At 44.7% G+C, this 13,626-nt stretch overlaps 1 protein-coding gene and 1 non-coding gene across 4 annotated transcripts in view; both read left to right on the top strand.

Annotated features, from left to right (window-relative positions):
* The window catches only part of LOC126092261 (uncharacterized), a 918,328-nt gene that overhangs the window by 641,480 nt on the left and 263,222 nt on the right, over window positions 1–13,626 (top strand). The window lies entirely within an intron of this gene.
* Trnat-ugu (transfer RNA threonine (anticodon UGU)) lies at window positions 8,862–8,936 on the top strand. Its single transcript has one exon. It is a non-coding gene; the product is annotated as a tRNA-Thr (tRNA).

The raw sequence follows: 13,626 nt of genomic DNA on the forward strand, positions 1-13,626 counted from the left end.
CCCTAACTGGACGTCCACTGATTGGCGACAGGTCAACTTTTCAGATCAGTCGCGTTTTATGCTCCATCGGAAAGATGGCCGTTTGCGTGAAAGGCGTGAAATGTCTGAAACACCATGCAACGACCGTCGGAAGGGTCCAGGACGGACGAGGGAACGTTGTGGTCTGGGGAATGTTTTCGTGGCATTCTTTGAAGGATCTCGTCATTTTGGAAGGCACAATGGATCAATCCAAGTTTGCATCTTTTCTTGATACCGTGTCCATCGCTACATCCAATTTGTCTTTCCTCGCCGGGATGGCAGCTATCAGCAGGACAGTGCAACGTGTCACACATCTCGCAGTGTACGTACGTAGTCGAAGAGAGCCAGAATGAGTGAAGGCTACCGTACTCTCCTAGCCACCTGACAGCCCGGATTTAAGCCCAATCAAGGTTCTGTGGGAGCACCTCGATCGGGCTGCTCACGTCATGGACTCTCAAGCGAGAAACCTAGCGCAGTTGGCACGACACTGGTGTCGGCATTGCTCCATAACCCTGTTGGTACCTTCCAGAGCCTTATTAACTCTCTCTCTACCTCTCTCTCTCTCTCTCTCTCTCTCTCTCTCTCTCTCTCTCTCTCTCTCTCTCTCTCTCTGGACGTCTCACAGTTGTCCGCGCTGCTAAATGTGGTTACTCAGGCTTTTGAAAGGCAGACACAGTATTCTGACTGTACAGTGTATATGATACATGTGCGTATTTTAGCTGTAGTATCGAAGTAGAAACTTAAGCGGCTACCAAAATATTTCTTCAATCTTTCATGTTTAATTTAACAGGATGCTGAGGTGAAAAAATATTTTTTTGAATGCATTTCCTTTTATGTTCGAAAATATCGTGTTAACAATCACCTCCAGAGAAGAGATCGCTAAGCATACGCTCGATCCGGAAATTTACAGAACAGAGTGAATGAAGAAATATTCATCACCTCAAAGCAGAGATGGTGGACCCCAGTTCTTAGTGAGCAGACTATGTACAAGTACTTTGGATTTACACTCGTGAGCCAGAACGTTATGACTACTGTCCACCACGATTTTGAATGATACTTGGTGGCTGTGCGCCACCTGTTACGGAAAAGAAAGCGTGTAAGTCGAGGAGAGACGAATGGGAAATAATTCTTGCGAGGCGTAAATGAGGAAACCCACTGAAACAAGCGATTTTGACAAAGGGCAGATTGTGTTGGCCCATTGCCGGGCAACGAGCGTCTCGGAAACGGCGATGCTGTTCGCATTCTACTGTCTTGAGCATCTGGTTGAAGGACGTTAAAACCACGAGTAGGCGCCAAGGTGTTGCACGTTCACGCTTTATCGCAGAACTTGGAGGTGGGATGCTTGTCCACTATAAAGCAGCATATTCGTCGATCCGTGGCAGATTTGACGATAAAGCACAAAGCTGATTCAGGCATAAATATTTGAGAGCACTCCTGTCAACACAAGTTGTTGAATACGAGGGTTCGCAGCAAACAACACCTGTGTGTTTCCATATTCACCTAACGGCATTGTCAATAACGATTACAGTGGGCACGAGCTCATAGAGATTTGAGAGTGGATCAGTGACATGGCCGGAGGAATAACATTTCCCGTTACACCAGGTCTGTGGCCGTGTACGACTGTATCATCACCCAGGCAAACGGCTACTCGAAACATGCACGCGCCACTGATGCAGGCCTTTAGAGGCAGTATTATGCTGTGGGGGGATGCACTTGGACTCGCATGTGACCTGTACCAGTAATCATTGATGTCTTCCCCGACAGCGACAGCAACTTCCATCAGCTAATTGTCTATGTCTCAATGCCCTAATCGTGCTGCAGCCTTTGATGAACATTACTCCTTTATACAGGGCATCGGGGTATTAATGCAGATATAAGGAAAGTGTACTAAACAACACTAAATCAGTGTTTACATCATTTGCAGACTAATAATTATAGGTATTGCGAGGAGCATGATTTATGTTGGTTACTATCTACAAATACATGTAGTATGTGCAAGCCACTAATATTGATTTTTCCCTGGGCAGCAGCTCAGGACACACATGGACGCAAAAAGGTTAGCCTACACCGACAGGCGTAGTGCTGTTACGACCGTGCAGAAAACAACAGGTAGTAAATAATGTGGTTATGGGAAGATTGTTAGACCCAGAGAAAAAACAACACATTGAAGTGGGTACATATTAAGGCACCAATGATAACAATATATGTTCTTATACCACTAACATCCTGTATAGTCTCCTTACTCTCTAATGAGAGCGTCCCAATGTCTGATTGGTTTGCTATCTATATAGTGCCAATAATTGCGAATTTGTGGCAGAGGGTACTTTTTATTCTGCGTATATTTGCATTTCTCAATGTTTCATTCACATATGGAGCGTGGACAGAATGACTTCTTTGTGCTTATCTGTGAAATTTTATTTGCGTGGTTCTACCTGCACGATCTCTAGGGGATACAAGCATGGTGGGGTGAAGAATATTCGTAGTTATTGCGTGAAAATTTCGCAGCCTGTTGTCGCGAGTTGCACGCCGTCTTTATTTTCATGTCTTTCACTCAAGATTTTTCAACATATCTGCTACACTATGTCTGGTCTGATGTCGATGTGAACTAATAAAATTTTCCCAAGGTTCCAGCCGCGGTCAAGCGGTTAAACATCCTCATAACGCGGCTGGAAGCGGGAGAGAATTTTATTATTTCCTGTTAAAGTCTCTCAGTAGCCAAACACGCGTGTGAACATTCACACTACCCTTCTCCGTAGATAATGTCTCACAGAGTACTAGCTGACAAACCTGGCATTGCTCATACATTCATTTTGCCAATTTTCTATTAGAAACAAAAACAAAAAATGAACGGTTTTTATTATGAAGTATCGAAAAAATTTCGTTTCCATGGTTTCGTTGAAAAATAGCTGTAAAATTATAAAATAGTCGTATAAAAATACGCGTAATGTACAGATGTATAAGTACAGTATGCAGATTAAGAAACATGATCCCGGACAGTTTCTGTACGCTAGGCGCAGCTGCTTCCCGTGTCTACAAAGCGATTTTGTTAACGTCTCCATGGCAACACCTCTTCATAGCTCGATATGTGGCCACAGTTTTCAAATGTTCAAATGTGTGTTAATTCCAAAGGGACCAAACTGCTAAGGTCATCGGTCCCTAGACTTTCACACTACTTAAACTAACTTCTGCTAAGAACAACACACACGCACACACACACACACACACACACACACACACACACACACACACCATGCGGGAGGACTCAAACCTCTGGCGGGAGGGGCCGCGCAATCCGTGACATGGCGTCTCAAACACCGCTGCCATTCAGCGCGGCGACAAGTTTTCGCTTATAGCCATTTGCGCTTCGCAGTTCAAAGCTGTCAACATCGCTGCCATGTGCGAGGGATTTCCCTCAGTTGACTCGACTCTAGGAGAGTCTCAGTAGAAAAGGATAATGTATTAAAGCTTCATGCACGATGTGGTAATTTCCCACATCTCAATTTCATGACGTCATTTCTCTTGAACTATGTAACTATGCATCATACAGAAATTTGTGTAGGTACATTCAGCGGCACATACGGATACTCTCAGCAAAATATTTTGCGAATACAGTGAGTAACAAAGAAGTAATAAATGTAAACGTCAAACAAACTGTGGTAGTTTTTCACACATCTTGTTGTTTATGATATATCTACTGCACTACGTTAGGTGGGTTGTTCTTAGCGCCACAACGATTGTTGCCCGACAGTAAAGGATATGTATACCAAGCTTGGTTGAAATTGCTCCAGTGGTTTCGGAGGAGATGAGACATAAATACATCCAGTTTATAATACGTATGGATATGGCTCTGCGATCAGACGCAAGGTATTAAAAGGACATTTTTCCGCAGCAAATGATCACGAGGGGAAGGAGTAAGTGCAGTGGTCAAGATGAAGTTGCCCAGCGACGTCGGGCGAACGTTCGCGCCCACGCGCAGAGGTTTGGTCGTTCCCTTTTGGGAGTTTGTAGTGGCTGGATGGTCGGTTGAAACCGAGGTCGTTAGAGGAACGGGATTATCACGTTTGAATATGGTCAGAAGCAGCAATTAACTTCGATCGAGCCAAATGGGCGAACGTCTATAAAGATCTAGCAAAAAATCGATCAGAATAAGTGAGCAGCGATTTTAATCGGTGCCATGTAGAAGTGTAATGTTTTACTGCCGCACCGCTTCATTCAGTCTGCATCAGTAATCGCGAGGGAACAGTTGCAGTTTCCAGTTCGTGACACCTACGCGTCCCGGAGACTGGTGAATTTTATACCATTTTTTTCATCATTCCTTCGACTTTTTTGACGCCGTTAAGCCCTTCTTTTTACCTTGAACCAACCGTTTTATGTCTACATAAATTCTACAAACAACATCTTCTTTACGTTATAGTGTTTAATTGGGGAAGAAATTTCTGAGAATGTACGTTTGGATTACAGCATTGCGTGGTAGTGAATCATGGTGTGTGGGAAAACCGGAACAGAAGAGACTCGAAGCGTTTGAAACGTGGTACTACAAAAGGATGTTGAAAATTAGGTGGACTGATAAGGAATGCGGAGGTTCTCCACAGAATCGGCGAAGAAAGGAAGATACGGCAAACACTGTCGAGAAAAAGAGAGTCGATGATGCGACATGTGTTACGACATCAGGGAATAACTTTCGTGGTACCAGCGGAAGCTGTTGAGGGTAAAAACTGCAAGTGGAAGACAGAGACTGGAATACATCCAACAAGTAACTGAGGGTGCAAGTGTTGCTCTGAGACGAAGCACTTGGCACAACACGCTGGCACAATTGAGTAACTTGCGTTGGGCTCATTCACGTCAGTCAGAAAACTGTTGAAAAACAGTGTTTCTTAGTCCTTATAATTTTTTGCTCATTACCTTTTATAGCGTTATGTTATCTGCTCCTGTATGTTGTTGCAGGTGCTACAGACTTGTTTCTCCGCCTGATATGGTTTGTCTATATAAGCTTACCGTCACTTAATTTTTTTAGCACCTCTTCTTTCCGCAGCTTATTTGTCCATTTAATTTTTAACATTTTTCTGTAGTAATTTTTTCTTCTCCTATTTCCAATAGTCCAAGTTGCACTTACGCAAAATTCTGATATCTAGACGTATACAAATCTCTCCCTTAACTCCATAACAGTGTTTGATACCATTTCAAGCTCTTACGTTGCAGAAATTTTTTCTTCGCCTACACTATCCCATATCTGATAGCGACCTTGCTTCTGTCATTCTGCATAATCTCGCTTTCTATTTAAAAGAAAAAATTAATTTACTGCAGTATAATTCTCAATTTTTATGCTGAGCTAATCTGCATTTCACTTTCTGTTACTGTTAATCACTTCCGTTGCGGACAAATAGGTCTTTCTACAGGTTAGAATTTTGGTCTCTTCTCCGCTTGCCCTTTCTTCCTACTGAGGTTTTTCTTCCACATTTCTTTGACATATCATTTAACATTTAAACAACATTGATGGTTATGCTGCATAGTTTTCAGTGCGTACAGCCAGTTTGTCCACAAATGCGATCATTGAGAGCACATATATGCAACACAAAGCGTAGTACGAGGCTTCTGAATATTCCTTACACACTAGGAGACTACTCGTTCACTGAGTTAACGTGCCACTTGACTTGGGGAAGGCGAAACGCGACTTCCAGAAATCTGTTCGTCTGTCGTGTGACTTGAACCGATTCTGATAGCCCGATCAAACGTCGATTTTCCTAGCGTCATTTCTCTGACATGAATCTCGTTTGAAAATCTGAAAATCATACTGTTCCGTTATCGTCGGCGCACTGAAGTGCGATTATCAGTAAAATAGTGATTTTGCAAAATGAAAGGAGTACGATGTCACTGAACGCATGAGGAGGAGGAGGAGAAGGAGGAGGAGGAAGTAGTTGAAGAATGGATGGTTAAAAACTGATCTACGACAATTAATGCGTGCGGAACTGTTTTATTAGGACCTCGTAGACAACGTGAGTTACGCAAAAACTCCAACTTGAAATGGCTACAACATAACCGAATGGCTAAATACACATTGCTGCTACTGTGCAGAATTAGTGAAACTTTTGTCACCATCCACTGACTATGTACAAGAGTCTTTGCCGCTAATAGACTGAGTACGCTTTAGCCAGCTATGACGAATATAAAGTTAGTTCGATTTTTGTAGTTCATTTCAGCTACAACGTTACTGAAAGTGAAACCAGATAGATAGCGCATATTTTTCTGTCAATGCTCGAGGAAGTGTTATCCAAATCCATATTGTTTTGTAAACTAGCTTTGAAACTGTGCGAAGAAGTCCTGAACTCTGATTTTTCTGTACTGTGAGAATATTTCCGAAAATGGATGCTTCGATGTAATGCTGCTAAAACATAAAAAAACTTTCATCTTACTAAAAGACAACCCAACAGGTCTCTGGAAGTCTAGCCGTGACACACGCCTTAACCACCATAAAGACACAACATGTTTGGGTGTCACACTAGATAGAATGCTGTTGTGTTAAATCTCACATCACAAAAACTGCCGCTAGGCAGAGGACAATAAATAATCTAGTTCAAGACCTTTGTGGAACCACATGGGTATCACCAACGACAGCTCTGTGGCTTTTACGCTGGGCTCGGTATACTCTGCGGCGAAGTACTGCCCACCGACGCGGTTGAACAGCGCTCCTGTAAATAAAGTTGATGTCCAACTTAATAATACCATGCATATCATTTCGGGAGCCATTTAAGTCTGCTCCAACCCTTTGGATATCTGTCCCGTTACACACTATCCACCAATATAAGAAGAATAGAAAACTTGATCCTTGCAAATCCTGGAGTACAGATGCATTCTGACGCCCCTGATCTCCGAACCAACAGACTTCGTTCACGACATCCACCTTTTTCAGTTGCAAACAGTTTCACTGGGGATCACATCACCAGTTTTAGAAGGAAAGAATGTCTCCAAAATGCTCCAGCAACATGTCAATTGTATTACTAAGATAGTCCCTGGGTTTGACCAACCCCGCAAGATACAGTCAACTCTCAGCTGATTTAGAATGGGACATGGAACATGTGTGCAGATTCACTTTTTAAATGGAGAATGCTGCCCTCACCAGGGTGCGACTGCGGCACACCGAGGCAGCCTGTCTAACACATCAGAGAAGAATGCAGCGCCATCCATATGAGAGAAAGGATATGAGGAATTCCTGATGGCAACCCCAAATACCATCAGATACAGACAGGGAGTGGGCAAGAATATGGAAACACCATAAACATATTACCATGCCTAATACGGTGGAGGAAGCCCCTTGGCATTCAGATTGCTTCCAGTCGTCCTGGAATGGATAAATACAGGTCATATATGGTTTTCAAGCTATCTTGCACCACTCTTCCGGCAAAATAGTGACAAGATAACGATGATGGGGGTAGATAACGATCATGCAGCCATCTCTCGAAAGTAGAACACAAAGATCATGTGACATTAGTGGCCAGGTGAGATGCGACAATTCATCCTCGTGCTCACACGACGAGTCCTGGATGATAGCAGCTGTGTGGACAACGGCCCTGTCGTCTTGAAACACAGCATCACGTTAGGCAACAAGCGTTGTACCGAGGGCTGGACCCGCTCAGCCAGAATGGTCACATAGTCCTTGGCAGAAATGCGACCTTGCAGAGCAACCATTGGAAACATGGAATACCACGAACGTGCTGCCCAAATCATCACAGAAGCCCCGCAAATTGTCACTCTTGGGATGTAAACTCGGCCAGAAGTTGGAAACAGCGTAATATAAGTCTCATCCGACTAAAAGACGTTCTTGACTTCCTCCATAGTCCAGGTTTTATGGCTTCGGCAACACGTTTCCCTGTTACGGGCATTTGCATCACTGACGACTGGTTTCAGGTCTCCAGCTCGCTCTGCATTTCGCTGCTTAAGGAGCTTCCTTTGTGTTGTTTTGGTGCTGGCAGTATTCGAGAGTATGGCATTAAGTTGTGCAGTGACTTTTGCAACTCTCGTCCCCTTATTCTTTGTCACATTCCTTTTTAATAGTCGCCTGTTACTATCACTCGGTACACACTTTCGGTTACAGAAGCATCCACCATACGTTACCAACACGTTTCCGACATAATGCAACCGCAGCTACACAGAACGTATTGAGGGCAGTGGACAGCTGCTGTTAGAGGACAAGTACAACAGTGCATTCTGTAGGCTTGGCTAACATCTGCATTTAATGTTTTGATATGCGTTCCCGGCGGTGTTTCAGTAATTTTGTGCAATCCCTGGACAAGAGCTATATCTCTGTTTGTGACTAAGTATTTAGTATATTTATATTTAATGACGACCTACATTTTCAAATACTGAAATTTATTCTTGAAATGCATATATGAGAAGAAGTAGATAGGTGTGTGACATATGGAAGTTGGATCGGTCCATATAGCGTGCTTGGGTAGCCTAAGTGGTCTGTTACAGATTTTCGTATGTCACTATAGGTAGTACGTCTGCACATGTTACAGTTAAGCTCAATTTCATGAAAAAATTATAAGTATTCAAAAATAATGTAACGTAATTGAACATTAAAATGAGTGAGTAATGAATCACATTTTTTTTCTCCGCCAATTTGGATTAAGAAAATGCGGAATCTGTTGTGGGATATCATGGAGTATACCCGCTTCATTCCCTATAGTTTCATGAAGCTCCGATCGGTGTCCTTCAAAATGGCAGCTGTAATGAAGGGCAAACATCTGTTAGGCGCACTACGAATGTAGTGGTGTGGACATGTTGTGAATGTGGGTCTTACGGGGAACGTGCAAGGGACAATTCCCTGCAGGCGCACTATCCTCTGTGCTCTCGGTTGCTCAGATGGATAGAGCGTCTGCCATGTAAGCAGGAGATCCCGGGTTCGAGTCCCGGTCGGGGCACACATTTTCAACATGTCGCCAATGAAGTATATCAACGCCTATTTCCAGCTAGGGTGTCCATATAATTATCATTTCATTTAATGGAGGTGCGTTCCAAGCAGGGACCTGTCATTGAGGTTCTTTTGGCTGAAAACCAGACCATCACAGACATTCATAGGCACTTGCTTAATGACTACGGAGACCTGGCAGTGATCATAAGTGAGGTGAGTCGTTGGGCGAGGAGTCTCTGATCATCGCGACAAGGTCGCGCAAACCTGTGCGATCCCCTGCGCGCCGGTCGGCCGTACACAGCTCTGACTCCTGCGGTGTTGGAACGTGCGGACACACTCGTTCGAGGTGATCGACGGGTCGCAGTCAAATACCTCGCTGCTCAAATGGACGGCCCTGTTGGTACTGCTGACACACTCGTCTACTCCAAGATGTGTGCCCACTGGGTTCCTCGCCACCTGATAGAAGGCCATAAAGAGGAACGAAGGACCATCTGTGCTGAATTGCTTGCACTTTACGTGGCTGAACATCGTTACAGGCGATGAACCGGAAGGAAAGTAAGCAATCCATGGAATGCCGACACACTGCCTCTCCTCCGAAGAAAAACTTCAAAGCCGCGCCCTCAGGGCGACGCTCGTCTGAGACTCTGAAGGGGTTTTTCTGTTTGATATCCTCCCTCGTGGTGCAACGATCACCTCTGAAGTGTACTTTGTACTGCCCTCGAGAAATTGAAGAAACGACTTCAGCGTGTTCGTTGCCTCAAAAAAACAAACGAACTTCCCCTCCTACATGACAATGTAAGGACTCATACAACCCTGCACACCCGAAAGGAGCTGACGAAACTTCATTGGACTACTCGCTTCCCACGCCCGGGTTCGATTCCCGGCGGGGTCAGGGATTTTCTCTGCCTCGTGATGACTGGGTGTTGTGTGATGTCCTTAGGTTAGTTAGGTTCAAAACTGGCACTGAGCACTATGAGACTCAACTGCTGTGGTCATAAGTCCCCTAGAACTTAGAACTACTTAAACCTAACTAACCTAAGGACATCACACACATCCATGCCCGAGGCAGGATTCGAACCTGCGACCGTAGCGGTTAGTTAGGTTTAAGTAGTTCTAGGTTCTAGGGGACTGATGACCATAGATGTTAAGTCCCATAGTGCTCAGAGACATTCATTGGACTGTTCTTCCTCGACCCCCTCACAGCCCGGCCGTCGCGCCTTCCGACTTTCATCTGTTTGGCCCAACGAAGAACGCACTCCACGAGAAGCAGTACGTAGATGATGGGGAGGTGTCCGCCCCTTGTAGCTGAGTGGTCAGCGCGACGGAATGTCATACCTAACGACCCGGGTTCGATTCCCGGCTGGGTCGGAGATTTTCTCCGCTCAAGGATTGGGTTAAAATGGCTCTGAGCACTATGGGACTTTACTACTGAGGTCATCAGTCCCCTAGAACTTAGAACTACTTTAACCTAACTAACCTAAGGACATCACACACATCCATGCCCGAGGCAGGATTCGACCCTGCGACCGTAGCGGTCGCGTGGTTCCAGACTGTAGCGTCTAGGACCGCTCGGCCACAAAGGCCGGCAAGGAGCAGGATGATCAGTGGAAGACTCAGCAGGAGAGACGCTCAGTACCTCGGTACGGGCTTTTGTTGAAGTTTCCAGAACATTCCTTCACCGAGGAGTCAAGCTGTATATTGCTCCCTCCTACGTATATCTCGCGAAGAGACCATGAGATAAAATGATACTAGAGCCCACACAGAGGCATATCGACAATCTTTCTTTCCACGAACAATACGAGACTGGGATAGAGGGCAGAACCAGTAGAGGTACTCCAGGTAACTCCGCCACACACCGTCAGGTGGCTTGCGGAGTATGGATGTAGATGTAGAAGGACTGGGTGTTTTGTTGTCCTTATCATCATCATTTCATCCCCATCGACACGCAAGTCGCCGAAATGGCGTCAACTCGAAAGTCTTGCACCAGGCGACTGGTCTACGCGACGGGAGGCCCTAGCCACATGGCATTTCCATTTCCATGGGAAGGTTACTGATGCAGCAAGGCGTTCGCTCCGACGTTGATCAGTAGAGCGGTACCATGTGGGCATACAGACCCTCCCAATGAGATGGCTTATGGCCGCCGCATTACGTTAAAAAACAGGTTTTGTATCCAGAAGAGTGCGGAATAATATGGGGTATTGGAATCCCGATTGAAACCAATCTGGTCTGAGAGAAAGATGTGTTGCAGTACTTATTGAAAGCGCTTGATACTTAGATGCAATAAACTAAAAAAAAATTTCATTGTATGGTAGATGCTTGTGAACGAATCAATACGGTCAACAACAGATCCCATGATGCGCAGGGGTGGCAGAGGTAGAGCTCCGAGACACCTGAACAACGAAGTCTGTGAATTGACGCTGCGGATCAGTCTGAAAATACACTGAACACTGGCTTGCAGATTACTTATGTAGGGTTTACAGGTACGAAACGCGGATTTGTGGCCGGCCGCAGTGGCCGAGCGGCTCTAGGCGCTTCAGTCCGGAACCGCGCGACTGCTACGGTCGCAGGTTCGAATCCTGCCTCGGGCATGGATGTGTGTGATGACTTTAGGTTAGTTAGGTTTAAGTAGTTCTACGTTCTAGGGGACTGATGACCTCAGATGTTAAGACCCATAGTGCTCAGAGCCATTTGAACCATTTGAAGCGGATTTGGAAGCCCATGTGAACGTCCTAGCTATAAGACACAGCAGGTGCTAGAGGGGCAGTAACAGTGGCTGGGTTACGAGCCGCTCGACGTGGCGGCGAGCAGTTGTGCAGTTACGAGTGTCTTCGGGAATGACCATAAAGGAGTCATCTGCCGCGGCAGCGTAACGGTGCCGCAGCCGCGCGACGTGCTGCACATAGAGGGCAAGGCGCCAGCTCCCCAGACCACGCTCCTCACGTGCCATCGACAAGGCAAGGACGTCCCCTCCACTGGCCACATACTGAGGTGCCTGCCGGTACAAAGAAAAACGCGGGGCACGTCTGGTACACTGCGTGACAATGAGAGTGAACCACCAGGAAGGGAAGAGGAAACGAAACTTGACGCGGTGAAAGCGTATGTGATGTCAGTCCAGTGATTACAATATTGAGTCAAATTTACAAAGAACCAGTAAACACTCTCCACCATATAACGGATCTTTTACGTTGGGATAATTTTTTTTGTTAGATGTTTTCGTTAAATAGCTGAATAAACTGTAATTAGCAATAATTTAAGTAAGCAGACTAGAAAAGATAAAGTCAAAGAGATGTTCATTGGGCGGACGTTGTCGCAATGTAACGTCATTGCGTTGTTCTGTTGTTAAAGCAAGTCGTTTGTGTTCCGTTCTGCTGTTCGGTCGTGCCCGTATCTGAAAGGAATTAATTCGGGGACTAGAGTAAACTTTCACATAATAGTTACGATTCGATGTTCCGACAAAAGGGGTTAACGTCAGTGTTAATTTGAATTGTGGGTGACTGGATTAGTTTTGACAGATACATGAAAACGGACGTAACGAAAGTTGTTCCATATCATCCTTGAACATGACTTTTTATTTAATTAACGATTGGGGGCTCATTAAAAGCTATTATCTCATGATTAGGATCAATCCCTCTTTCCTCCTAGATAGTGGTCATTCATTAACATTTACGTCATAAGAAAAAGGATTATTAATAAAAGTGATGTTAAATGACAATTACGTGTTATTCCGTTAGTGTGGAACTGACGTAATATCTCTGAAATGACATTGATATATAATTTGTGTTAAATACTGAACTGAGATAGGAGGTACATTGAAATTAGCAAACATTTGATACTGAGACTATAGAAGCGGAAAAGGTACAAACATTAACTCAATAGTCGACATTATGTATTGCAAAGACATTAGCATTTCAAAATGGTTCAAATGGCTCTGAGCACTATGGGACTCAACTGCTGAGGTCATTAGTCCCCTAGAACTTAGAACTAGTTAAACCTACCTAACCTAAGGACAGCACAAACATCCATGCCCGAGGCAGGATTCGAACCTGCGACCGTAGCGGTCTTGCGGTTCCAGACTGCAGCGCATTTCATACTTATTTTGACGACGCGCTGTTAAACAAAGGAACGTTGAGTCTCTGTACGAGTAATAAAATTAAATCTAAAAACATAATTAATAACGGCGAACTCCGCTTTAACAAGCTGTATTGCGTGTCGTCATCGGGCAATAACTGCTCAACCCTGGAGACTTGTGTGCTGAAATTAGAAGTCGGGTATATAAAACAAACTTAAAAATCCATTCAAGCTACCCATTCAAGCTACAATGGAGTCGGCACAACATGGCGTGATCTGTTATAACCACCAATTCTTATAGAATCGAACTCTCATGAATAAAAGGTTTGAAATTACACTGAAGCCCCAAAGAAACTGTTATAGGCATGCTTAATCGAATACAGAGATATGTAACCAGGCGGAATACGGCGCTGCGGTCGTCAACGCCTATACAGGGTGGTCCGTTGATCGTGACCGGGCCAAATATCTCACGAAATAAGCGTCAAACGAAAAAACTACAAGGAACGAAACTCGTATAGCTTGAAGGGAGAAACCAGATGGCGCTATATGGTTGGCCCGCTAGATGGCGCTGCCATAGGTCAAACGGTTATCAACTGCGTTTTTTTTTAATACGAACCTCCATTTTTTATTGC

The sequence above is a fragment of the Schistocerca cancellata genome, chromosome 7, assembly GCF_023864275.1.
Source record: "Schistocerca cancellata isolate TAMUIC-IGC-003103 chromosome 7, iqSchCanc2.1, whole genome shotgun sequence".
NCBI lineage: Eukaryota > Metazoa > Arthropoda > Insecta > Orthoptera > Acrididae > Schistocerca > Schistocerca cancellata.